Raw genomic sequence first — 25,061 nt, 5'->3', positions numbered from 1 at the left:
TCCACAGTTCTTTTTTTCTGGATGGGAGACATTTTCAATCATTAGTTCTTTGGAACACTGTCTTGGATCATTGCACTACTGAGAAGAGCCAAGTCTATCACAGTTTGATCATCACACAATGTTGCTGTTACGGTGTACAATGTTCTTCTGCTTCTGCTCACTTCACTCAGCATTAGTCCACTTAAGTCTTTCCAGGTTTCTTCTGAAATCTGCTTGCTCATCATTTCTTTTTTTTTTTTTTTTTTAATTTTTGCAGGCAATGAGGGTAAGTGACTTGCCAGGGTCACACAGCTAGTAAGTGCAAGTGTCTGAGGCTGGATTTGAACTCGGTACTCCTGAATCCAAGGCCAGTGCTTTATCCACTGTGCCACCTAGCTGCCCCTGCTCATCATTTCTTTACAGCACAATAGTATTCCATTACATTCATATACCAAACAACTCATTCAGCATTCTTCTATTGATGGGCATTCCCTTGATTTCCAATTTTGCCACCACAAAGAGAACTACTATAAATATTTTTGTGACAGATGGGTCCTTTTCCCTTTTCTATGATCTCTTTGAGATACAGACCTAGTAGTGGTATTACTGGGTCAAATGGTATGCACAGTCCCATAGCCCTTCGGGCATATTTCCAAATTGCTCTCCAGAATGGTTGGATCAGTTCACAACTCCACCAACAATGCATTGCTATTCTCATTTTTCCACAGCTTCTCCAACATTTGTCTTCCTTTTTTGTCGCATTAGCCAGTCTGATAAGTGTGAGGTGGTACCTCAGAGTAGTTTTGATTTGCATTTCTTTAATCAATAGTGATCTAGAGCATTTTTTGATATGGCAATAGATAGCTTTGATTTCTTCATCAGAAAACTGCTTGTTCATGTCCTTTTACCATTTCTCAATTGGGTAATGACTTGAATTCTTATAAATTTGATTTAGTTTCTGATATGTTTTAGAAATGAGGCCTTTATCAGAAAAACTGGCTGTAAAAATTATTTCCCAGCTTTCTGCCTCCCTTCTAATTTTGGCTGCATTGCTTCTGTCAGAAATATGTCAGAAGATTTGGATAGACTCCACTTCTCTCCTTCCCTCATTAGCTAAAGTCTGCCTTAAAATGGTTTGAATAAGTGTGGAAAATAAAAAAGAATAATCAGTAATTAAAAAAATAAATACATAAACCCTATGCTTACTAAATGTTTAACAATGGATGTTATACCACATTGCTTTGTTTGTTTGTTTTGGTATTGATTATTTTAATATTTTGCATGTTTTTAATGGGGACATTCCAGAACAGTTCTCTCTCCTTTGCTCCTCCTCACCTCCTTGTATCCCTTGGACATTATACACTACTATCCTCTTCATTCCTCTAGTCTTTGGTGAAGAAGTGGCCCTTCTCTTTTTCAAGGCTCACCCTCTGACATCCTTGATCTCATCCTTTCCTTTAGCAAACAAATTGTCTCCACTATCATCCCTATCTCTCTAATCTTCAATCTCTCCTTATCTTTCTTCCCCCAGTACTTATAAACATGTCCAAATCTCCCCTATCCCTAAAAATTCTCACTAGTTTCTACCATCTGCACTAGATTTCATTTTATATCTCTTCTAATTTTCTCAATAAAATTTGCAAAAACTATCTATACTCCATTTCCACTCCACTTACCTTCTTCTCAGCCCTCTGTAATCTGGCATCTGACCTCATCCTCAACTGAAACTGCTCTCTCTAAAGCTGCCAATAATCTCCAAATCACCAGATTGATAGTCTTTTCTCAAAAGAATAAGCATTTTCTCTCCAGAATGGTTGGATCAGTTTATTGCTAACATTTTAATGGGGATAGGGGGGAGGAAGAAACCTATAGGTAAGCTTATAAAACCTTAATATCTTCAGAGGATGTTGGAGGGGGTGGATTAGTTCTAGTCTTAGGGTTTGAAGAATGATAAGACTTCATAATTAAGTACAAGAGAAGTACATATAAATAAAGGAGATTGATCATAGATTTAAAAAATTTTGGTTTAGAAGCATATAAAACTCAAATGGATAGTGAGAATGGGATTTCTCAAATTCAAATGGGAACAGGGAGCAGTTCATCAAGAAGGCAAAAATACTGGGGAGGAAAGAGTCATAAAAAAAAACATCCTTATCCTAAAGTGGGGAGTAAAAGTTAAATAGTGCCTAAGATCTTTTAGATAGCCTCCTAGAAAATTGGGAAAATGGTTCAACAAATAGTGATATGTGAATGTAATAGAATATTAGTCCACTATTGGAAGTGATGAGAGGTGATTTCATAGAATCCTGGCTAGTATGAACTGATTGATACAAAGTGAAATGAGCAGTCAGAAGAATTTAAACTAGTATAAGGACAACATAAAGAGAAAACAATTTTGAAACTAATGAATACAATCAAAGAACCTAGGCACCAGGAGACCTGGAAATACTCTAAAGATATTACCCTTCTTCAGACAGAAGGGATGGACACCAGATGGAAAAAGGAGGATTTTTAGATGTGGCCATAGTGTGGATTAATTTTGATTGTTACATCTTTCCACTCTCCCTCCCCCATTTGTGTTTTTTAATTTGGGAGGAAGAAATGAAGGTTAATGGGAGGTGTAGTTAAAAAATGAAAGTATAGAATTACATACTTAGAGCAACTGGTATGAGATAGAATTCATAATTTCATATACAGTCCTATTTTTTTGCATATTTTGATTTATGTATGGAAATTCTCTATGGTTTTTAAATGCAGCATTAAATTAAAAAACCCAAACAAATTCTAATTTAGCTTTTTTGGAAGACTGTTAGTGATTGGGAACCTGCTTAAACATCCCATTTTGTCATGTTACTATAATGTATGCCATTTTCTTTACAACTGGTCTGCTCTCCAATATTTGGACCCATATACTGCTTCTTCCCACCTAATTCTTTTTTTTTTTTCTCATCAGTACCAAGTCACTTTAGTGGGATGTAAATGGTGGTAGTTTTTTGGTACAGATTATGAAAAGGTCAGATAATCAAAATATGCATGCACTGAAAGACAGGAGGAGTGGCACCCACAATTCCCAGATGTGGCTTAGCTCTCATCACTGTCTCCAAGGGTGTGCTTGTCAAAAAGATATTCTAGGGGGCAGCTGGATGGCACAGTGGATAAAGTACCAGCCCTGGATTCAGGAGATCCTGAGTTCAAATCTGGCTTCAGACATTTGACACTTACTAGCTATGTGACCCTGGGCAAGTCACTTAACCCTCATTGACCCACTCAAAAAAAAAAAAAGATATTCTGCCATGCCAGAATCAGGGCCCCCATTTTGTGTAGGTTGGTTATGTGATCACCTGGTTGTTTGATGGACTTTACCTGTTCGTCCAGGTAGTGGGTTTCAATGAAATCACATAAATGGGGGTCGTTTTTGTCAGTTGCCAGCTTGTACAGTTCCAGTAACAACTGATTGACATTTTCTTCCAAGTGCAGAGCACACTTCATTGCATTCAGTTCGCTCTCCCAGTCATCAGATCTGGTTTCTTGATGTCTTGTAGGAGATGCGGTGGCCCGCAATAGTTCTGCAGTTTCTTCACGCTTCTCCGCATGTTCCCCCGCTCCTCCTGGGACTGGTGCGGAAATACTTAGCAAAGTTCTTCAGGGCCACGTCATCTCAGTAGAAGTAGTAAGACATAGACAGGTAGATGTAGGAGGCATAGAGCTCCAGATTGATCTGCTGGTTGATGGCGGCCTCAGAGTCCTGGTAGTGGTAGTTCTTTCACACCTGAGAGGGAGACAAGGTCGTCATGGTGGCGGAGATGGTGGAGTCGGCTGAGAGGAGGAGGTGGAGGGAGGGGTGGCTGTGTAGCGGCTGCAGCTGAGGCGGGCAGCAGCGGTGATGGCAGGGGGCGGCTGAGGCAGACGGCTTTTGCTAGGATGGAAAAGTGTTGGTTAGTGGAGGTGAAGGTGGAGAGTTGGCTAAGGGCGGCTCTGGCCGGGAATCGAGCAGCTGGTTCCGTTCAAACACTGTTGAAGCAGGAAACTGTAGGAACTCCCCGTCCCTGTGCTTCTGGCCTTTTTTTTTTTAACTTTAAATAAAAATGTTTATTTTAAAAGGGGGGGCATTTTTCAATCTTGTGCATACTTCCTCTTTCTATTGACACAGAATGCAAATATTTGTAAAATATTCATTTCTTATGACGAACCTGGTAATGAGTTTCTCCATTAACTAGACTAGTCCTTGGCCTACAGACAGGCTGTATAATGCAAAGCCATATTCAAAGCCTTTCTAGTTGATAGAATTGGCCAGTGTTTGTCCAATTCTAATAACTTCATTGCCATCCATGCAATGAGACAACAATATTTGGAGACAACTTAGTGGAAGAAATTGACACAATGGGGACAGAGCTTAGGAAGGAAACCTGTCAAATACTGTCATGAATTGAAGTTCCACCCTACAAAACAGATAACCTTGAACCCTGTTTGAAACAGTTGAATATAATAAGAATAATCAAATAGTTAACATTTAAAAAAAATTTTTTTTAGTGAGGCAATTGGGTTAAGTGACTTGCCCAGGGACACACAGCTAGAAGTGTTAAGTGTCTGAGGCCCAATTTGAACTCAGTCCTCCTGACTCCAGGGCCAGTGCTGTATCCACTGAGCCACCTACCTGCCCCTAATAGTTAACCTATTACATAGCACTTTTATATAGTAAACATGACTATTTTCACAGGTACCAGCAGGCTGAAATATTTCTAAAGTCATTTTTTCAGGGGTGATCAAAATACAAGCACACAAACAGCTGTTCAGTGGAAGTGGAGTGGAGTATGCGGCGGCTCTTTGCCTGGCATGACATGATATGGCTCCTTTGGAAGGGCCAGGAAGAATTTGAACCATTTTCTATGTTCTTTGAACCTGGTTCCTCATGCAGTCTGAAAGCCTGGTTTGCTGTGGCCAACTGATAGCTAACTTGATATAAATGAACTAATATTTTTAATATTTTGATAATTGCCTTGCAATATAATCAATTTCATTTGCAATCTTATGTATTTTATTAATTAAAAATACTATTCTTAGAAAAGTTCATGGGTTTCATCAATGGGGCCAAGAAGATTGAGAATCCCTGTCATAAAGCCTTCTGCTGAACTTGGGGCTGACCTCTGTTGTCCTCTGTGTTCTCTTCAGCAGACATCTCCTACTAGCCAGCATCCTCAGTTGGCTATTAGGAAGAAACATATTCTCAAGTATGGAGAATAAACAAAGGTTCAGGGCAAATAGAGGATTAAAACTCCATCACAAACCTCACATATATATATACACACACACACATACATATACATATATATAATTTGGGGGGGGCAGGGCAATGAGGGTTAAGTGACTTGCCCAGGGTCACACAGATAGCAAGTGTCAAGTGTCTGAGGCCGGATTTGAACTCAGGTACTCCTGAATCCAGGGCCGGTGCTTTATCCACTGAGCAAGCTAGCTGCCCCAACAAACCTCACATATTTTCCTTAAAGAGTTTCTTTTATTAAGATGTATCCCTATAGAATTGGAATTTAACTGACTCTCCATATACATCCAGAGAATCAGGCCAGGAGCAGGGTCTTTGTTGATACCTCCATCTACTATATGCCTTGAACATTTTTAAAAAAAACAAACAAGGGATTTGAGGTATATTTGTGAGGAATTTCCTTTACCATTGCAGATTGTCACCTTCTATACAATTTGTAGTTTCAGCAACTGATGGGTTAAGTCCAGGGTTCGTATAATTCAGGCCTTCTTAACTTCTTTCTATTCACAACCCCTTTTCACCCTGAGAAATTTTTATGTAACCTCAGGTATATAAAATAGGTAGGCATAACTTTTTACCATTGACAAATTTTTCAGGACTCCCACATTCATTTATGTGACCCCATATGGAATCAAGACCCACAATTCAAGAAGCTTTGGTTTAGACAGTATGTGTGGGGTGAAACTCGAACCCAGGTCTTCCTGACTCCAGAGCCAGCTCTCTATCCTCTAGCCAGGATGCCTTTCTCATAATCTGTCTTGCATAGGTTTTTTTGGATTGAGTTTATTTGAATTTCTTCTTAAAGTGCTACATCTGCTTCCCACTGGCGCCACATCATCATCATCATCATCATCATTGTAACAAACACTTACATATAAGGTCAGCAAAGTTCTTTACATATCATAAGTCATTTGGCTTTTGGAGATGTTTGAAGAAGCCATTCAGGGTAATATTTGTAACCTAGACCAGTCACTCCAAAGGAAGATGAGAGCAAGACAAAATGCGAAACAGGCATTCCAAATCCCAACAGTCAGTGAAATGTTCTGAGAAGAGTGGGAGGTACCAGGGATGGTACCCCCAAAACAGGATGTGAACCAAGCTTGAGTAGAAAATACAGACTCATTGCAGTGACCCAAGGAGGAAGCATTCCCACAACCACTGAGGAGAGTCTTTTGGAGAGCTTGGGACTGTGGGACCACGTATTCAAAAAATGCTAAACAACAAATACAATTTCAAAAGATTGGGGCACTTTGGCTTGAAAGACCTGTTATATTGTCAGTGGGGAGCATCTGAGTAAATGAATCTCTCCACAAGCAATGTGCTAGAGAGTTGAACACCTATAGAAGGTTTAACAAATATCATCTCTAAGAAGTGAGCCAGGCCATGGGAGGAGCAAAATAGGGATCGCTGATGATAGATGTTGAGGAAAATGGTAGTGAAGCAATGACAGTGAGCAGAACTGGAGAACAGTTTTGAGTGAAAGAACAAATTGACACAGGCAAAGGAGTTCTAGAAGAATGACTGTTAGCATCCTGTTCATCATAATTTTTATATCTCCCTTGAACTTGACAGAGAATTTTCTTCACAAAAGCCCAGCAGAGTAGGTACCAGACATTTTGACAAACCTGGAAAGACCCACATGAACTAAAGCAGAGAGAAATGTACTGTATACAAAATAACAGCATTAGTGTAAGATGATCTGCTGGGAAGCATGTGATTATTTTCAGCAAGACAATGATCCAATATAACTCTGAAGAACTTAGGAAAATTGCAGTCCATCTACAGAGAAAGAACTGATGGTATCTGAAAACAGACTGAAACACATTTTTTTTTGACAATTCCTTAATCTGAAGTTTTATTTTTATTTGTTTTCTCTCACAACCTAGATAACGTAGAATTGTCCATGGCTACTCATGTATAATTTATGTTGAATTGTATGAGTTCTTGGGGTGGGGGTGGGAGGGAAGGGAGGAAAAGAAGTTGGAACACAAAGTTTTTTAAAAAATTGATGTCCAAATTTGCTTTTGCATGTAATTTGGAAAATAAAAGTCTAAAAAAAAATAAGGACTATTAATGTGAAGGAGACAACCATAGTTTTGTTCACCCTTACTGGAGTCCCACCGAAGGCTGACACGTCACAGAAACTATATATGTGGGGAGAATGGTTCAACTGAAGATGTTATCTTTTGACTATACGTGCTTAGATGCAAGTCCCTTTCATGACTTAATTTGTAAACAAAAATGTTTTATGATTGAGCTTTGTGAACTCAGATCCTTATAAGGGGAGTGCCACCAGGATAGTAGAAATGATCCAGAGAAGTGAGAGATCCCCAGAATGTATCTGGGTCCTTCATGTCATAAGGGAGCTTCTGAAACAAGGGTTATAGTTAAAAGACATTATAGATGTTAATGTAAAGCAACATTGATTCAGGTAATTGATGTCAGAGTTAGGCCTGTGTTTCTTAGTGCCTCTTTTGCCCTGATTTTTATATTCTGAATGTCAAGATGAAATTGTTTTAATTTTTTTTTGAAAATTTCTTTTTACACGTTCAATTTTTTGGTAACCAGTATCTTGTGCTTTCTGAATTGGGAAATTGGAGTGAGAGAGACTTTGCCTACCCAGTTTCTAGTTTATTTTCCAATACATGTTAAATGTGATAGCCTTCCCACTCCCCATAGTATCACTACCACCACCACCACCATCATCATCATAGCTAGCATTTATATAGCACCTGCTATATGCTAGGCACTGTGCTAAACACTTTACATGTAAATATTATTCCATTTGATCTTCACAATAATTCTGGGAGGTGTTATTATTGTCCTCATTTTACATTTGGAGAAACTGAGGCAGATAGCGATTAAATGATTTGACCAAGGTCACACAGCTAGTAAATGTCTGAGGTCAGATGTAGACCCAGGTCTTCCTGATTCTAGGGCCAGCACTCTACCCACTGTGCCACCTAGGTACCTAATTTATTTAATTAGTTTGTCTTTGAGTGTGTCTCAGTAGGTATATTTCCCTTGATCTTCTCAGAATATCTAAGTAAGAAATTCTCCTAGACCCCAATTCTCAGAGGAAGGAACTATATTCAGATGGATTGTATAGCCTACATACAAGCTTTTGTGGCCTTGATGAGGCTAATTGGGGTGACTTCCTCACTAATTCAATGGTCTACAAAAATATGCTTAATCCATGAATCAAAACTGTTTAAGCAAAGTGGTGCCTCATCCCCACATTTCACCTAGATTAGCAGAATACATGGTAGTGGAGGCTCAACAAACATTTCAGTTGAAACCATGGTGAAGTAAGTAATACCACTGAAGTCAGAGTAGCTTTAAATCAAATCCAGTCTTGTTTAAATCCATAACTATACCAAGATTCTGCCAACAAAACCAAAGAAGCAATTATCCAAAAGGCTAGGGAAGTGGGCAAACCAACCATTCTATAGACATAATAACTTCCTCATTTCTAGGCTGCCCTCCCTCAAAGTCCTGGCATATCTATCACCTTTGGCCAGCTTTGGAATTCTCTACTTCCCTCTTGCTGGAGCAAAAGAACTTTTGACTCTTTTTGAGTAATGCCTCCCACTGATGGAACTGAATAAGCCCATAGATATTTCATTAACTTTTAAGGCTTCTATCACCCACAAAACATCATTCTGTCCAAAATACTGAGCCAATACTTATGATTTTCTGACCCCTTTAATTAAGGTAGTTTAAAGTCCTGGCAGCTGTTTTGAATGGATTTTTTCATATATAGTTTTTCACTGGCAACACTCAACATCACAGTATTAAAGGTGGTGGAGAAAAGGAGGACCTAGAAAAGAACAACAAGGCATCCAAGATAAGTGAATCGGCAATATGGCTCATTGCTTGTTTAACTTTAGAATCCCAAGTACTTTTTAGAACAAAACAGACCTGTTGTGTCCTTTCTTTCTTTCTTTTTTTTTTTTTTTGACCCTTCAACTACAGTTTTTTAGCAAATCCTTAAAAGAATATGTTTGGCAAACTGTTTAAACAGGACAAATTTTTTTCATAAATTTTTGGTTCCAAAAGGGCCCAGTTCATACCCTGGAAAACTCTAGCTCAAAATTTAATTAACATTCACCTGCCTGAAAGCTCTTTCATGCCATAGGGGAGTGATTATGTAAGTGTGATCTATGAACTCTTGTGGGGTAAATGGATGGCTGTCATGCACTGATCTAGGTGGCAAGTGTTGGTTGTTCTCTTGTCTGGGTGAGGTTTCCAGCCAGCATATGGAGAAAGGAGAGTAGGTGGGGGTTATTTATTGAGTGTTTTGGGGTTGTTTTATTTTGTTTTGTTTGCTGCTGGAAGTTCCCCAATCACAACTTGAGAGCCCTGGGCAGAGTTACCACACCATTACCCCTGCCAGCTTGGATAAGAAGTGAGCCAGTTGGATTCTACCACTTCTTGGCTTTGGTTGGAAGTATGAAAGGCCACCTGCAGGCTCAGTGAGGGTGGAGGTAAGGTGAAAGGTACTCACAAATGCTTGTTGAAGGAAATTATAACTGACACTCTCCTGTCACTGCCTCTCCTTCCAAAATTCCCACTGTACCCATCAACAAGGTATTTTGTTGTTGTTGTTGCTTGTTTGTTTTTTTGCTTTCCTCTTCTCCTTTATTTCCTTTCCACCTGGATCAAGTCAAGCATCAGGTAGTTAAGAGGGCAGAGGCTCAAAAAGTACCATCTCTGGGAAAATGCTTTTGGTGGTGGAAAGAAGGATTGAGCAAATTGAGAGATAAGTGGTCCATTAGATCTACTGGCTCATTGAAATGCTTTATGGACTATGAAAAGTTAGAAAAACAATACTGTAGGTACCACTTATTGCACCATAGCAGCATTTATTTTTTAAAAATTTGATTTAGTTTTCCAATTAATAAGGATTTATTTTCGGGGGCAGCTAGGTGGCGCAGTGGATAAAGCACTGGCCTTGGAATCAGGAGTACCTGAGTTCAAATCCGGCCTCAGACACTTGACACTTACTAGCTGTGTGACTCTGGGCAAGTCACTTAACCCCCATTGCTCCACAAAAAAAAAAAAAATAAGGATTTATTTTCTCTTCCTCAATTGAAAAAAGAAAAAGAAAAAACAATTATAAGAAATATGAATAGTCAAGCAAAACAAATTCTAACATTGTTCATGTCCAAATATGTATGTCTAATTTTGTATCGTTAGTCATTCATTTCTCTGTCAGGAAGTGGATAAAATATATTATCATTGGTCTCTGGAGTCATGGTTGATTATTGAATTGATAAAAGTTCTCAATTTTTTTAAAGTTGCCAAAGCATCATTTGCTCAATGGTGTCCAATTGCCTGAATATCCAGAGTCCCTAAAAGCCTAACTTTCTCTCAACGAGTAACTTAAGCACAAAGGGAAACAAAGCATAGTATTTATTCTTTTATATATATATATATATATATATATATATTTTTTTTTTGCGGGGCAATGGGGGTTAAGTGACTTGCCCAGGGTCACACAGCTGGTAAGTGTCAAATGTCTGAGGCCGGATTTGAACTCAGGTACTCCTGAATCCAGGGCCGGTGCTTTATCCACTGCGCCACCTAGCCGCCCCCAGTATTTATTCTTAAATCTTTTTTGGAGAAAAGTATCATCATAGTCCCTCTTTCCTTTCATACTTATCTCATAGGAAGAAATTTCCCTCCTTGTTCCCAAAGACAACTTTTCCATCTTACTCCTGTTCCTTGCTGCTTCCCCAAGGTTGGTGCTCCAACAATTATCCCATTTCTTTTTTGTACTCTAAATTCTCCCTTGTCCTTGTGCTTGTGCCTTTGTTTATAAACATACTCTGGTCTTCTTCAATCCTCTACCTCATCTCAAAATACTTTCATCTATTTCCTTCTCTTCACTGACAATCGTTTGAAGTCTCCACTTCCCTATCATTCACTAATGTCTTAATTACTTGCATTCTGGTTTTCATCCCCACTACTCTACTGGAACTATTTTCTTGGAGGTTCTCAGCTACCTCCTAACTCATAAATCCAATGGCCTTTTCTTAGTCCTCATCTTCCTCATGATCTTTGTAGCATCTGAACTTGTTTGTCACCTCTTGCTTCTTGCTGTTTTCTCCTATCTTGGTTTTTGGGACATCATACACCTGTTCTATTTTTCTGACTTCTCTTTTTCTTTTTTTTGACTCTTTTTCTTACTCTCCTTAATGTAGGAGAGTTTTCTTGCCTTTTAAATTTCTGTTAATGTCAATACACTTCTCAGTCACTCGGGCTCCAAACTTGAGGAGAAAGCCTTCTTCTTCCTGATCTCTCAATTCCAATTTGTAGCGGCATCCTTTAAGTTCTACCTTTACAAGGAATCCCAGACAGACAGGAAGGAAGGATAAAGAGAAAGTACTTACTATTCTTTTTGTGGACTGGGTGAGGGTATCAGGTGATTTTCACTGGTAGGTTGTAATTCCCAGTGTAGAATCTCTCTCCATTATTGCAGCCTCACAACTGTGTGCAACCTTGAATGTTATTGAGTAACTTAAATAATAGTTAAATGATTTATCCTGATCACTATTGAATATATGTCAGAAGCAGATCCTATAAAACATGGGGCATTCTCCAATCATCTTGGAAGTCTTTGCTTTGGAATATGGTCAGAAACATTCAGTGACTTGCACAGGTATCTTTATATCACCGCCCTGCCCACCTCCTTTCTCAAATTATTCCAGATTGTGAAGGGAAAAGGAAGAAGACCCCAATCTCCATTGATCACTCTGAGCTAGATAATAAAGAATTAGCTGTTGAAAGACATAGCTTACTTTCTTTCCCACCGTTTCCTCACCTATAAAATGGAAATAATAATACCTGTATAGCCTACTTCACAAAGTTTTGTGACAATCATAGGCTCATAAGATCATAGATATAAAGCTAAAAGGTACCTCAGAGGCCATGCCCCTCTTTCTCAAAGAAGACCATGACAAATGTTATGACTTGCACTGAATTGGATTTAAATGAGGAAGGGCTGTATCACTTTCTCTTTTGGAGCCATCTGGGTCCAGTGACAAGATATATTATCAAGATGACTGAAGATGGTCCTGGGCATTTTAAGGCAATTGGGGTTAAGTGACTTGCCCAGGGTCACACATAGTCAGTGTCTTAGGTGAGATTTGAACTCAGGTTCTCCTAACTTCAGGGTTAGTGCTCTATCCACTGTGCTGTTTAGCTGCCCCAATTGTTACATGGTAGGTATTTAAGTGCTTCCTTCCCCTTGACTTGATCATACATAGGCAGTACTGTGAAGAACTAGTGATTGTAGAGAAAAGGAAAAAGATTCCGTTACTTGCTGTTATTGTTTACTTTAGGGTTTACAATTTTTTTTAATCAGCAAAAATTTACCTTTTCTTCCCTTTTCCCCCTCCAATGGAGAATGAAAGAAAAGCTCATTTTACAAACATGCATAGTCAAGCAAAACAAATTTTTACATTGGCCATGTCAAAAAATAAAACTCTCAATCTCTTCTCTGAGTCCTCCTCTCTAACAAGAGGTGGATGGTATGTTCCATCACAGTCTTCTGGAATCATGGTTGGTAATTATACTGATGAGAACCCTTAATTTTTTCAAAGTTGTTTGTCTTTACTATATTGTTTTATAAATTGTCCTCCTGATTCTTTTCACTTTACTCTGCATCAGTTAATACAAGTCTTCACAGGTTTAGCTGAAACTATTTCCTTCATAATTTCTTATAGCACAATATTATTCCATTCATTTATATACCATAAATTGTTCAGCTGTTCCACAATTGATGGGTATCCCTTCAGATTCTTATTCTTTGCCACCTCAAAAAGAGCTATAAATATTTTTCTACATCATTATTTAGAGTTTATGACTAATCCCTCCCTCAGACTACCCTCTCTCTAATGTTCCTTTCTGCCCTTTCCCTTCTATTTCCTGTTGAGCAAAACGCATTGCTATACCAAATGTGTGCATTTCTATATGCTTCTTCGATCAGTTCAGATGAGAGTGAGGTTCAAGTATAAGGCATTCCCTTCTGCCCCTTCAACCTTGTTTGTATAGATGTCTACTTGTGCACCTTGATTATGTTGGGATCATTTTCTCTAACCTTCCTTTTCCTTTCCCTTCCAACTATATTTCTCTTTCCCTCTCTTTCCATTCTTCTCTTATGATCATCAAGGGATAAGAGCCACTTAATGCTACATATGTGTTATATTTGATTTGTATATTTTGTTATGCAATGTACTTTATTTCATATGTGTTTTTGTGTATAGTATACATTTATGATTGGGCTATTGCTACAACTACACTGTCACATGTTACATGTGATATGTATTTTTGTTTAAATATTTGCACTGCTATATATGGTTTTGATAATGTGTTGTTATAAGTGCTTATATTACTAATACCATCATAATGGGACTATATATGGCATAATTATAATGAGCACATGCAAATATGTTATATTTCTGATGTTTACATTGATGTTAATAATGTATGTTATAGATGTTTAAATGTGTCCTCCTGTAATTTGCAGGGATTACATATATAATATAATATAACATAATATATACACATGCATACAAACATACACACTCACATGTATACACACACACACATATATTTTTAACTGAGAGAAGAATGTAAAGAGACCTGGGAGACTCCAGGCTATATAATGCTACTAAACTAGAGAAATTGGCACTAAAGTACACCTCCTTCAGCTGTCTTTAGACAGCATAGAATTTTTTATTTGAAAAAATAAAAGATAAAAACAAAAAACCAGAGAGGATGTTGGAGTAAAGTTAAAAGTTTCCTGAGCAAAGTGTCTTTTGATCCCTTTTCCATTTGAGGAAGTAGAACTCTGGGGAGATTTACCACAACCAAGTAGTATCATAACACCTAGGGGGCAAAAATGGATTTATGACTATAAATTAGGTCATAGCTGAACTGATGGACATAGGAGATGACAAGGTAGTTCAGAGAGGAATTCGGAAGAGGAAACAGTTAATAGAAGAGTTCAAAAGGAAGAACTGACTTCAGTCTAGGCCAGAGGTTCTGAACCCTGGGTTCATGGATAGATTTCAGGAGGTTTGTGAACTTAGATGGGGGAAAAAAATTAAACCTTTATTTTAGCAGAATGGGTTTCTTTTGTAACATAAAATTTTATTTTATGAATTAAAAAAAATTATTCTGAGACAGAGTCCATCAGCTTCATCAAACTGCCAAAGAGATCAATGACGTGCAAAAAACCCAAATTTAGAATCATTGATCTAGATCTTCTGGTGCAGCCTGGTTGAGGGAAGAGTTTCTAAGTCAACACTGTGAGAGCTAATGAAATCTTCACAGATGGCTGGGAATGTTGACATTAGAATGCTAACCAATGTACCTTGAATAAATGACAAAAAATGAAGAAACTGGTGGGTAGACTAGTTGGCTGCAAAGATATGATGCCTCAAGGGAGCAGTGGAGATATTGGACAAGAAACAGCTGTATTACAAAGGCTGATGGGGAGCAGCAGAGATCACCGCCTGGTGGGAAACAGTGAAGAAACATATGCACGGAGCTGAGACAACCATGAGGAACAGGTTAGAAGGCTTGGTAGCTGTAGCTTTTTTGATGCCAGAAATGGGAGCTGTCCTTCTATTTGTGTGCCTGGTCACATATATTCCCTGTATGTGCATCCATTTCTTCATGCAGGTCCCCAGGCATATATGTATGACACATATTTGAATGCCTCATTCATAATTTTTAGAAAGGTCCACTCTTCTTACTGAGTGTGTATATTTTGTTTTGTGCTCATATTGTTAAGAAAATGTACTATTGGGGCAGCTAGGTGGCGCAGTGGATAGAGCACCGGCCCTGGATTCAGGAGGATCTGAGTTCAAATCCGGCCTCAGACACTTAACACTTACTAGCTGTGTGGCCTTGGGCAAGTCACTTAACCCCAGTTGCCTCACTTAAAAAAAAAAAAGAAAATGTACTATTATTATTTTATGTTGCTATTCAATTAAAATACCTTTGTTATGAAGCAAATATGTCCTATGGATGATTGTTAAAGTAAAACACAAGTTGGGGACTCATGAGCTATGATTTGGAAAGGTGTCAGACCCACTAAATACCTGGAACTTGGGGTAGCTAACTATAGGGAACCTAAACTGAGTGATGTCCTCATGTGTCACCTGTAGATGCTACCTATTTATTCTTTTTTTTTTTAATTTTTTTTTTTTAGTGAGGCAATTGGGGTTAAGTGACTTGCCCAGGGTCACACAGCTACCTATTTATTCTTATAAGTTTCTAAGCATTGTTTTCTTCTCTGCCCCTTTCTCCTGCTACCTATTCTTATCATGGAGCATTATGACCATCCTTGGGATGATCAAATTCTCTGAATAGCATTTTGTCCTTCCACTGATGATAATGCCTATGGGGAAGCACAAAGTTAGTGTCAAATTCGACTCTATATCAAGCAGGAAAAAATTTTAGCTAACTCTTCAATCTTGAATATATTGGGCCAGGTCCTACCCTTTCTATAGATTTTGCAGAATGTTTTGAAGAAATATATGGAGGTGTCCTGATAAAATTTAGTCTTTATAGGAGTGACATTAATAAGTCATCTAATATTCCAGCCAGGCATCTAGAAAGAAATGTTCCCAGCAAAGTTACAAAATGAGTCAGAATTCTAAAGCTTGGAGCCGAAAAAAAGAATGAGAAAAATGTAACCTGAATTCCATAGATTGACCATTACCTTCTTTAAAAAAAAAAATAAATTTGTAACTGTGACCCCCTGACAACATGCTGCTGATTTTCCCTGATTGCGAGGCATAAAATCAAAGACTGTCTATAGTTAATCTTTAGTCAATGAACCTACGCATATGAAAAATAAAATAAAAATATCATGCACACATATAAACAATTTATCAGACCATACACAATTAAGCAATATGATGAGTAAATAAATTTTCTAAGCACCAAGAATATTTTCAAAGTATTTTCTAACTCCAAATATCGTGACAAAAAAAGTCATGAATTTGCTACTCTTTGTCTCTTTTATTCTCTTTATAGAAAACCCCCATTCACTCTGGAAAGCCTGATCATAGGTAAGGTAAACAGCAGGTTGCCAGTAACTATGAAGCAGATAAGTGACATCTACACAGGATTAGCTAAAACCTGACAAATAAAAGGTTTCCCTCTCTTGAATGCAGAAAACAGCCAAAACCAATATGTAGACAATGCAACCCTTAACAGCAAAGAGAGTTCACAGGAATATTTAGTATGAAGGATAATAGCTCTGAAAGTTTCAAAACACAGATAAGATGAATTGATTTTTATTTCTTGGGAATTACCCTTTTAAGCATCGAAAAAGCGCCTGCCAAGTTGCCTCTAATTGGGCATGGTCAACATCGCCACCTACTGGTTCAGATGAAGAAGGCTATCTGGAAGAGGCTTGTGATCTTGATGGAAGTTATTGCAAATCCTGTGAGAAACAGAAATAAGCTCATCTTAGGTAGATAAATGTTATTGATTCATGTTTTCCTGAAATTAGACTTTTCCTTCCTTTTGGTGAATGGGTTTTTGTCTCAGCGAAATATAGGTTTATTTTTACTTACAGGAAACACAACTATGCTGAAAAATGTTTTCCAAATATAGCTGTTACTTTTACTTTGCAGACTAATTTTCAAAGTTCCAGAGCATCACTGTGCTGGTTATCCTGCCCCCCCACCCCCTTCTCTCTCTCTGTCTCTGTATCTCTCTCTCTCTTTACTCCTTTCCCTTCCTCCTTCCTTCCTTCCTTCCTTCCTTCCTTCCTTCCTTCCTTCCTTCCTTCCTTCCTTCCTTCCTTCCTTCCTTCCTTCCTTCCTTCCTTCCTTCCTTCCTCCTTCTGTTTCTCTTTTTTCTCACTTCTGCCTTCTCTCTCTCCTCTCTTTCTCTAGTCCTTCCTTCCTCTCTTCCTTTCTCTCTTTCTTCTCTGTCTCTGTGTCTCCATCTTTGTCTCTCTTCCTCCCTCTTCCCATTTCCCACCTTTTCACTTTCTGGCTATTTATGAGTTCATTAGCATCCTCTCTGAAAGTAAATCCACAGAAAAGGAGAGTAAAATTCAATTCAATCAATTTTTCTCTTTGGTGAGGGAGAAAATTAAAATGGGATAAGATTAAGCTTTGGGCCTCTAGATCACATTTAGTCAACAATGATGATTAAAAGTAGAAGCATAAAGCTTGAGAACAGAAGGGGACCTTTGCAATCAGTAGACTCTGGGAAATATTTGCATCAATAAAATCATAATTTGGGCACATCCTAATGGTTCCATTAAAAAAAATCATAAACATCCACTTCATTGGCAAACACTTATGGACCAAACATTTGTTTTTGGTCAGTTAGGATAGCCAAATATTTCTGCAAATGTTTCCACAGGATTTCTGCCACTCATATCATGCCTGAAAGCTTTCCTTTTACTCATAACTCCTATTGGTCCTTCAGGGGCTGCCTGTAGGAAACATTTAGAAAAAAAACATTTGTTCGGTTGGGATGGTCCAAATACTTTCAGAAATGGATGATGGGGCGGGGGGGGGGGGGGAACTCCCTGACAGTATACACTAACTGATGCACATTTGAAGCTTTTTGACTGTATCAGGAGTACTTTACTGGCTTAATATAGTGGACAGGGAAAGTGGTTTGTGTTCAGAAAACTAGCACCATATGAATTAGATCATTAATTGTGAAACATGAGAGGAGAGGTTATAAATGGCCCTTAATTGGGCAACATTCCAGATGTACGTCAGGGTGGAAAGAAACTAGACTATGATATAACCATTTAAACTTATTTAATTTTGAATTTAGGTGGCAAAATAACCAGTTATGTTGACTGATGGGTATAGATCATTTTGAACATGTCTACACATGGCCACAAAATTAAAAAAAAATTTAAATTTGTTTTCCTTTTTGTATGGTAATGAAATATTTGTTCAGTGTTCAGCTGCCTTGGACTGAGCAAGGTAAAAGATTCTCAGGGACCTGTGCAGGAATGCTTAAGTTACATTTTTGTTGAGGTAGTGATGGTTTACAGGGCTGCACCAATAAATCTACTCTTCAATCAAGGAACAATCATGGAAGCTTCAGCCAGGCTAGAAAACATTGGCCAGTTGGATTGTTGGCTTAAAATGTTTTGTGAAACAATAATCTTCTTTGTAGGGATCTGGAGTCATAAGACTTGGGTTTGAATCCCATCTTTGATATGACCTTGGAAAAATCAAGTAACTTTACTGGGCCTCAGTTTCTTCATTTGTAAGCAACATAATCTGGTCATTTATTAGATATGTGGGGTGACTGAGAATGAGAAGTTGAGGCTGACAGCAAGGTTTTAAACCTGGGTGACTCCAAGGATAGCAGTACCCTTCACAGTGACAGGGAAGATTGGAATAGGGTGGATTTTGGGGAAAACAATGAATTCTGTTATGGACATGTGGCATGGCATTTGAGATGCTTATGAGATATATGGTTCAAAATATTCAATGAACATTTATTGATATGGAACTGGAAATTGGGAGAGAGATTAGGACTAGATATATAGATCTGGGAGTCCTTTGCATAAAGATTATAATTGAACTCATGGGAGCTGATTGGATCATCAATCAAAATAGTACTAGAAGTAGAAGAGGACTAGTATTGAACCTCATAGTACATATTGGGTATGATCTGTGTGAGAGAAAACAATCCTCTTCTCAATAATTCTTGGGAACTCAGCAGCAATGTGACAAAGGCTCTTTTATTTCCTTCTCATGAGAAGGAAGCACCCTAGTGTGCAGCTAATGGGTGCAAAGAAAGGGCCTTGTTTAAACCCTAGTCCCTAACATGAATGGACCCTCCCCCTTTTCATCATTGGTCACAAGGGTTACAATCTAAGTGCAAAAACTAGCTAATCAGAATGCAGTATTCCCATCCCTAATCGGTTCTTCCTTATATGGACACAACTCAGGAGTGGACCTTATTGAGACCAGAGTTCCTTGAAGCATGTGATTTTGTTAGCCAGAGGGGGATGAGGGGATCTGAGACCTTTATCCTAAAAACAGGTCAGGAGGAGTATGGTTGACTGTTATATCCTCATTGAGAGGAGACAACTACCCATTTTCTCACAATTTGGATGAAATTTCAGCAAGGGAGACTAAGAAGGGATGGTTAGATAGGTAGGAGAAACAAGAAGCAGTGTTATGAAAACCCAGTAAGGGGAAGGTATTGATCTGGGATAGATTTAGGGTCAAATTGATCATGTCATCCCAAAAGAATTACATGACTCAGTGACTCAGTTTCCCAAGTTTTATTGCAATACTGTGAGTGAACACAGGGAGAGAACCAGAAAAGTGGAAAGGTATTGATGTAGGAAGTGAAAAAAGGGGTTAACAGAAAAACATAAGACCCAAGCTTTAATTCAGATATTAGCTCTAAAAGGGAGTCAGACTTACAAGTCAGGATGCTAGGTTCTTGTACCCACAGAAATCAGTACCCATAATGGGTCAGGTCATATAACAATAAAGGAAATGACAAGGGTATGGAATTTCTAATGAAAAATGTGAAACTAGCCATGGGAAACAGAAAGAGACGTGCAGAAAAGGCCAAATTTGTCCCCAGATTCACCTTATGATGTGTAAACCCCCAAAACACACCTCCACAGAAAAAGGTACCTACCTCAGGGGTTGGCTTAGGACCCCAGGAACTCCAAAGGTGGAGAATATTATAATGAGTAGGACAGGCCCTCCCCTGTACTTCCCCAACGTGGAGATTATTATAATGAGACTGATAAATCAATTTATCTATACTATAAATATAACTGTCTTTTCTTTCACTATTTGAGAGATACCTTTCCACTTTTCTGGTTCTCTCCCTGTGATCATTCACAGCATTGCAATAAAACTTGGGAAATGGAGTCACTGAGTCTTGTAATTCTTTTGGGATGACTCACAATCAATTTGACCCTAATTCCATCCCACATCAAGAAGACCTCTCTTTCTTCCTAAGCTACCCTAGGCTCACTGTGATTTTTTTTTCTTGCCTTTCTTGCCTAGAATTCAATTTGGCATATTTTTTAGGTTGTGTTGGAAGCTCCTGGCAAAATACTGGCTTCATTCCACCATTTTAACTCTCCTCCTCCTCCCCCATCATTCACTCCTCCTTAGGCAACCTGATACCCCTTGCTCCCAGCAACTTACCTATTGGTGCTGGACTCAGTGTAGACATTTGATCACCTTTAACCTTGCAGCAGCTCAGAGCTCTAGAACTCAACTGATCCACTACTTCAGCCACCCTAGCAGAAGGGACTATAGACATGGGCAGCCACAACTATGAATTTTTAATCTTAACATTTCAAAGGTACATAGTGCTTCTTTAGAAGTTTCTTCCTTCTCAAAGCTTTGCATTAATAAAAATTGATATATGAGCTCTGTAAATAAACTAAGTGATTATCACATTTTAGATGTCCACAAACCAACATAAGGCTTTCAGTTTTTATTTTGAATATTTGGAATAACTCATCCTAAATATTTGCTTCCTCGAGGGCCTGGAGCCTCCAAACACCTGGCATGGTGCCACTCACCTAGGTAATATTCAAGAAATATTTACTGATTGAAACTAGTCATTACCTCTTAAATACCAATCCTGGTGATGCTACATAGTCTTGAGTTATGTATCACAAATAATTATTGGACTGAAATGGCAAACAACTCCAAGGACAATGGGAAAAATAACCCCAATTATTAGCTTAAGCAGGCTAGCAGGCTATAGTGTCTGATCAGTGATAGTTCCTGTGAAATGTGGAATGACAGGCATTATGGAGGACATGCATAATTGGAAGTGAAAATGGATCAGTTGTATATGCTTACAGTGATACAGTGACAGATAACACACAACCAAGAGTAGTGAAGATATAAGCAGATATGGAGGACTTAATCTATTCTGACATCCTTTAAGTCACTGGTTCTTAACCATTTTTGTGTCATGGGGACCCCTTTAGCAGGCTGGTGAAATCCTTGGACCCCTCGCAGAATAATGTTTGTTTTTTTTAACCTACATTCATTATTGAAAGAAATACTCAATTTTTTTTTGGTTGTTGTTTGTTTGTTTTTTTGTTTTGGGGTTAAATGACCTGCCCAGGGTCACACAGCTAGTAAGTGTTAAGTGTCTGAGGCTGGATTTGAACTCAGATCCTCCTGAATCCAGGGCCGGTGCTCTATCTACTGCACCACCTAGCTGCCCCTAAAATACTAAATTTTAATGAGAGGTTAGTAGATATGAAGATGTAATTTTTTCCCGCACCTGTTTTCAGATTCCCTGAAATCTATTGATATGGGTCTGGGGTAACTCTCCTTGAGTAGCTAAACTAAAGGATGGAGACACCTAAGAAGTAAGGGAGATAAGACCATTAGGTTTGGATGCTGCCTGAGTGGCACCAGGGGACAGAAATAACTCTAGAAGCCAGGACCAGCACCCCTCATTCAAGCCTTTCCCATCCCACCCCTCATTCAAGATTTCCCTACCCCCCCAAAAACTTTCCATTGTCAGGTGGTCACCCCATCTTTCCTCTATAAAAGATTTGTTCTTTTTTCCACTTGAGGAGAAAGACATCTCTCCTCCCCTGAAGGTGAAGTCTTTGACTTCCTTCTTGGTCACTTTCTCCAGTGCCCAAATAAAAGGCCATTTTATTCTAATTGGATTGTGTGTGAGAGTTGTAATTCTTACAGAGAAATACCCAAGGATCCTCGCCACTTATTTCCCCTGTGACACTATCCATAGACCCCAGGTTAAGAATCTCGGCTTTGGATTTAAAAAGAACATGAGGAAGGCCTCTGGTGCATTAGGGAGGGTGGTGCAACAGCGGAACCAGTCATTTGACATCTAGTCTAACAGTTGCTAACTCTGTGATTGCAGGCAAGTCCCAGAGTGTCTTCAAGTCTCAGTTTCTTAATCTGTAAAATGAAGGTGATATTACTTGTTCTCCCTACCTCATAACATTATTATGGGGAAAGTGCTTTATAACTTTAGCATTACAGCACCTGGCCCATAGGAGGTGGTTAGTAAGTGTTTTTTGATTGATGGTTTGATTATTATCATTGGAGAGAGTGGATTTATGCTAAGACTTGGAAGAGCCTGAACAGGATGTGAAGGAGTGGAGGGAATAGCCAAACTGAGGAATCATTCTGAGAGGCTGTATGTAGCCATGGCTCAAAAGTGCTCCTTCAATTCCAGACTATCCACAGGGGAGGCTTACTCTTGGATTTGCAGGTGCAGTGCCTCTTTTCAGAGCCTGTCACTCTTCAGATTCTGATTCTGACTGGGAGAGTTGCAGTTTCCCTGAAGCATTTCTTCAGAAAAAAACTGCCACATTCCTGATGGATACATAATAACCAGGCTGGTCTGTCTGTCTGTCACTGCTATTTTCTGTCAGGCTCTGGCCATGCCATGAGATGTAGCTACATTTCAGGATGTCCTTAAAATGTTTCTTCTTCAAGTTTGTACACACTTCTGATGATAGAGCTTCTTAAACAGTTAAGCATTTTTGTAGAGTTCTATCCTTTGCCCAATTACATATTTAGGTTTCCTTTAGTTTTCCTAGCTACCACTGAACCAACTTTTACCTGAAAGCCAAGAAAGCACTCAATGTCATATTATGTTCCACTTGAATTTCCCTTTTGCATTTGGGAAAACATTAATCATGTGCTCTCCTGAGCATGGCTATGCAATTCCCTTCTCCCAACTCCCACCAACCTCCAGTTTGAGTTCTGGAAATATAGCTCTGAAAAGACAAGCTTTAAAAAAGCTCATTGTGTTTTAAATGGAGCTACTTGACTACTTCTTTAAAACTAAATCACTCTGACTTACATTGAATATTCAGTAATAGTCCCCAACCCAAGCCTCTGGGTTTATTGTTTAGGTTCTAATGGTTTAGAATGAGTGTAAATAGCAATTATTTTCAGTTCTGGCTTGAAGCTCAGAGGGTTTTCCCCTCCCAGATAGATATCTTTGTGATGGTAAATTAATCCATCTTTTGTCTCAACTCTTACCTAGTCCTCAGTCTTAGAATGGGTATCCTCTCAGAAAAACTCAGATCTGGGAAAATATCTTAATTAATTAATTTACTTTTATTTGTTTCTTCTTTTTGTTTTCATTTTTGTGAGACAGTTGGGGTTAAGTGACTTGCCCAGGGTCACACAGCTAGTAAATATCAAGTATCTGAGACCTGATTTGAACTTAGGCCCTTCTGACTCCAGGGACAGTGCTCTATCCACTGAGCCACCTAGCTTCCTGAAGACCTTAATTTGGAAAGGCCAACATCACCCACTGCATCCCAGGCCATCACCAGTCTTCTTGACTTTTGTCTTGCCAGTGGACTTCCGTGACTCTGGAGGATAGAGTGAGGCTGATTACTTTGCACAGTTCTGCCTCATTTATGTCCATTTTAAGAGCATGTCAAGACATTGCCCTAGTGATGCCATTGGTCCTCTTCAAGAATGAAGGATGGGGGCAGTTAGGTGGTGCAGTGGATAGAGCACCGGTCCTGGATTCAGGAGGACCTGAGTTCAAATCTGGCTTCAGACACTTGACACTTAATAGCTGTGTGACCCTGGGCAAGTCACTTAACTCCAATTGCCTCACCAAAAAAAAAAAAAAAAAGAATTGTCATGGGGTGCAGAGCACCCCAGAATTTCTCTGGGGCACACGGAGGAATCTTCTCCTTGAGAAACTAAACCAGAGGACAGATAACGCCTAGAGAGATAAACTGAACCATATCTGACTGAGCTAGCTTCAGATTCCTACCCTTCATTCTGCTCTCCCTTACCCTGGGGAGATAAATTTGGGTGTGGCTGCGGCCTTTGCATTCTGAAGTGGGATCTGTAGCCACCCCTCACCCAATTCCTCTAGTCACTACCTGTGTGGGGGATTGTCCTCCTTTACTAAAGGAACTTTCCACAATCAAATGGTGACCCCTCCCCCCATCAGTCTTCTATAAAAGTACCTGCCAGTCTCCTGTTCAAGGAGATTTGGTACCTCTGAGCCATGTGCTTTGTGCCTATCTCCCCATGAGAAGTCCAAGGATTTCTGTCATGGTTTCCCACCCCCCACCCTTCTCTTCCCTTGCTCCTAAATAAACTACCACCTTATTCTAACTACTTTTTGCGTGCAAGAGGGTGTAATTATTTAAAGAGGAATTCCCAAGAACCCCAACCCGTACCCCATTTCCCCCCATATCAGAATGAAGGATGAATGACAACAGCAACAAATAACAACAACAACTTCCAGTGCCTATGCAATTCCAGGATAGCCAAATTTATTTGCAGCAGAGAATGATCTGATTATCAATCATCTCCACTTATTTTTCCTACTGTTAGAGACCAGGAAGTGGTTTTATCTGTTCAACTAGACTTCGTGTAGCACAGACATAGGGAAAATATGTAATAATTTGGGCAACTTTAGGGTATATGAGCAGACAAAATCAATGAGGTCCTCAAAAGTCACCTTTAGTAAGTGAAATGTCTGAACTGGAATCTTATGTAGATCAAATAAAATAGCTTTTACTGGATTTATTTATTCTAGTCTCTCCCTTTCTGCTACTGAAGCAATCTTTTCAATATTGCTTTCATCATGCCTTTCTCCTGGTTCATAAACCTATCATAGTGCCCTACCTGTGGCCTACTATATTAGGTATAAACTTCTTCGTTGGGATGCTAATTTTTGGCAGATTTGTGACCCGGATTGGGAGGCTAGCTCAGCCAAAGTATTGGAGGCTCACCATGAATCTTGTCAAATAAAAAGAGATTTATTAGGAGAG

The 25,061-nt window shown here is 39.0% G+C and overlaps 1 pseudogene; it reads right to left on the bottom strand.

Annotated features, from left to right (window-relative positions):
• Nucleotides 1-3,060: 3,060 nt before the first annotated feature.
• Nucleotides 3,061-5,155, bottom strand: LOC122746743 (annotated as a pseudogene).
• Nucleotides 5,156-25,061: the final 19,906 nt, after the last annotated feature.

Source organism: Dromiciops gliroides, chromosome 1, assembly GCF_019393635.1.
Source record: "Dromiciops gliroides isolate mDroGli1 chromosome 1, mDroGli1.pri, whole genome shotgun sequence".
Taxonomy (NCBI): domain Eukaryota; kingdom Metazoa; phylum Chordata; class Mammalia; order Microbiotheria; family Microbiotheriidae; genus Dromiciops; species Dromiciops gliroides.
The sequence above is the reverse complement of the archived record's forward strand: the minus strand, read 5'-3'. Positions and strand labels throughout refer to the sequence as shown.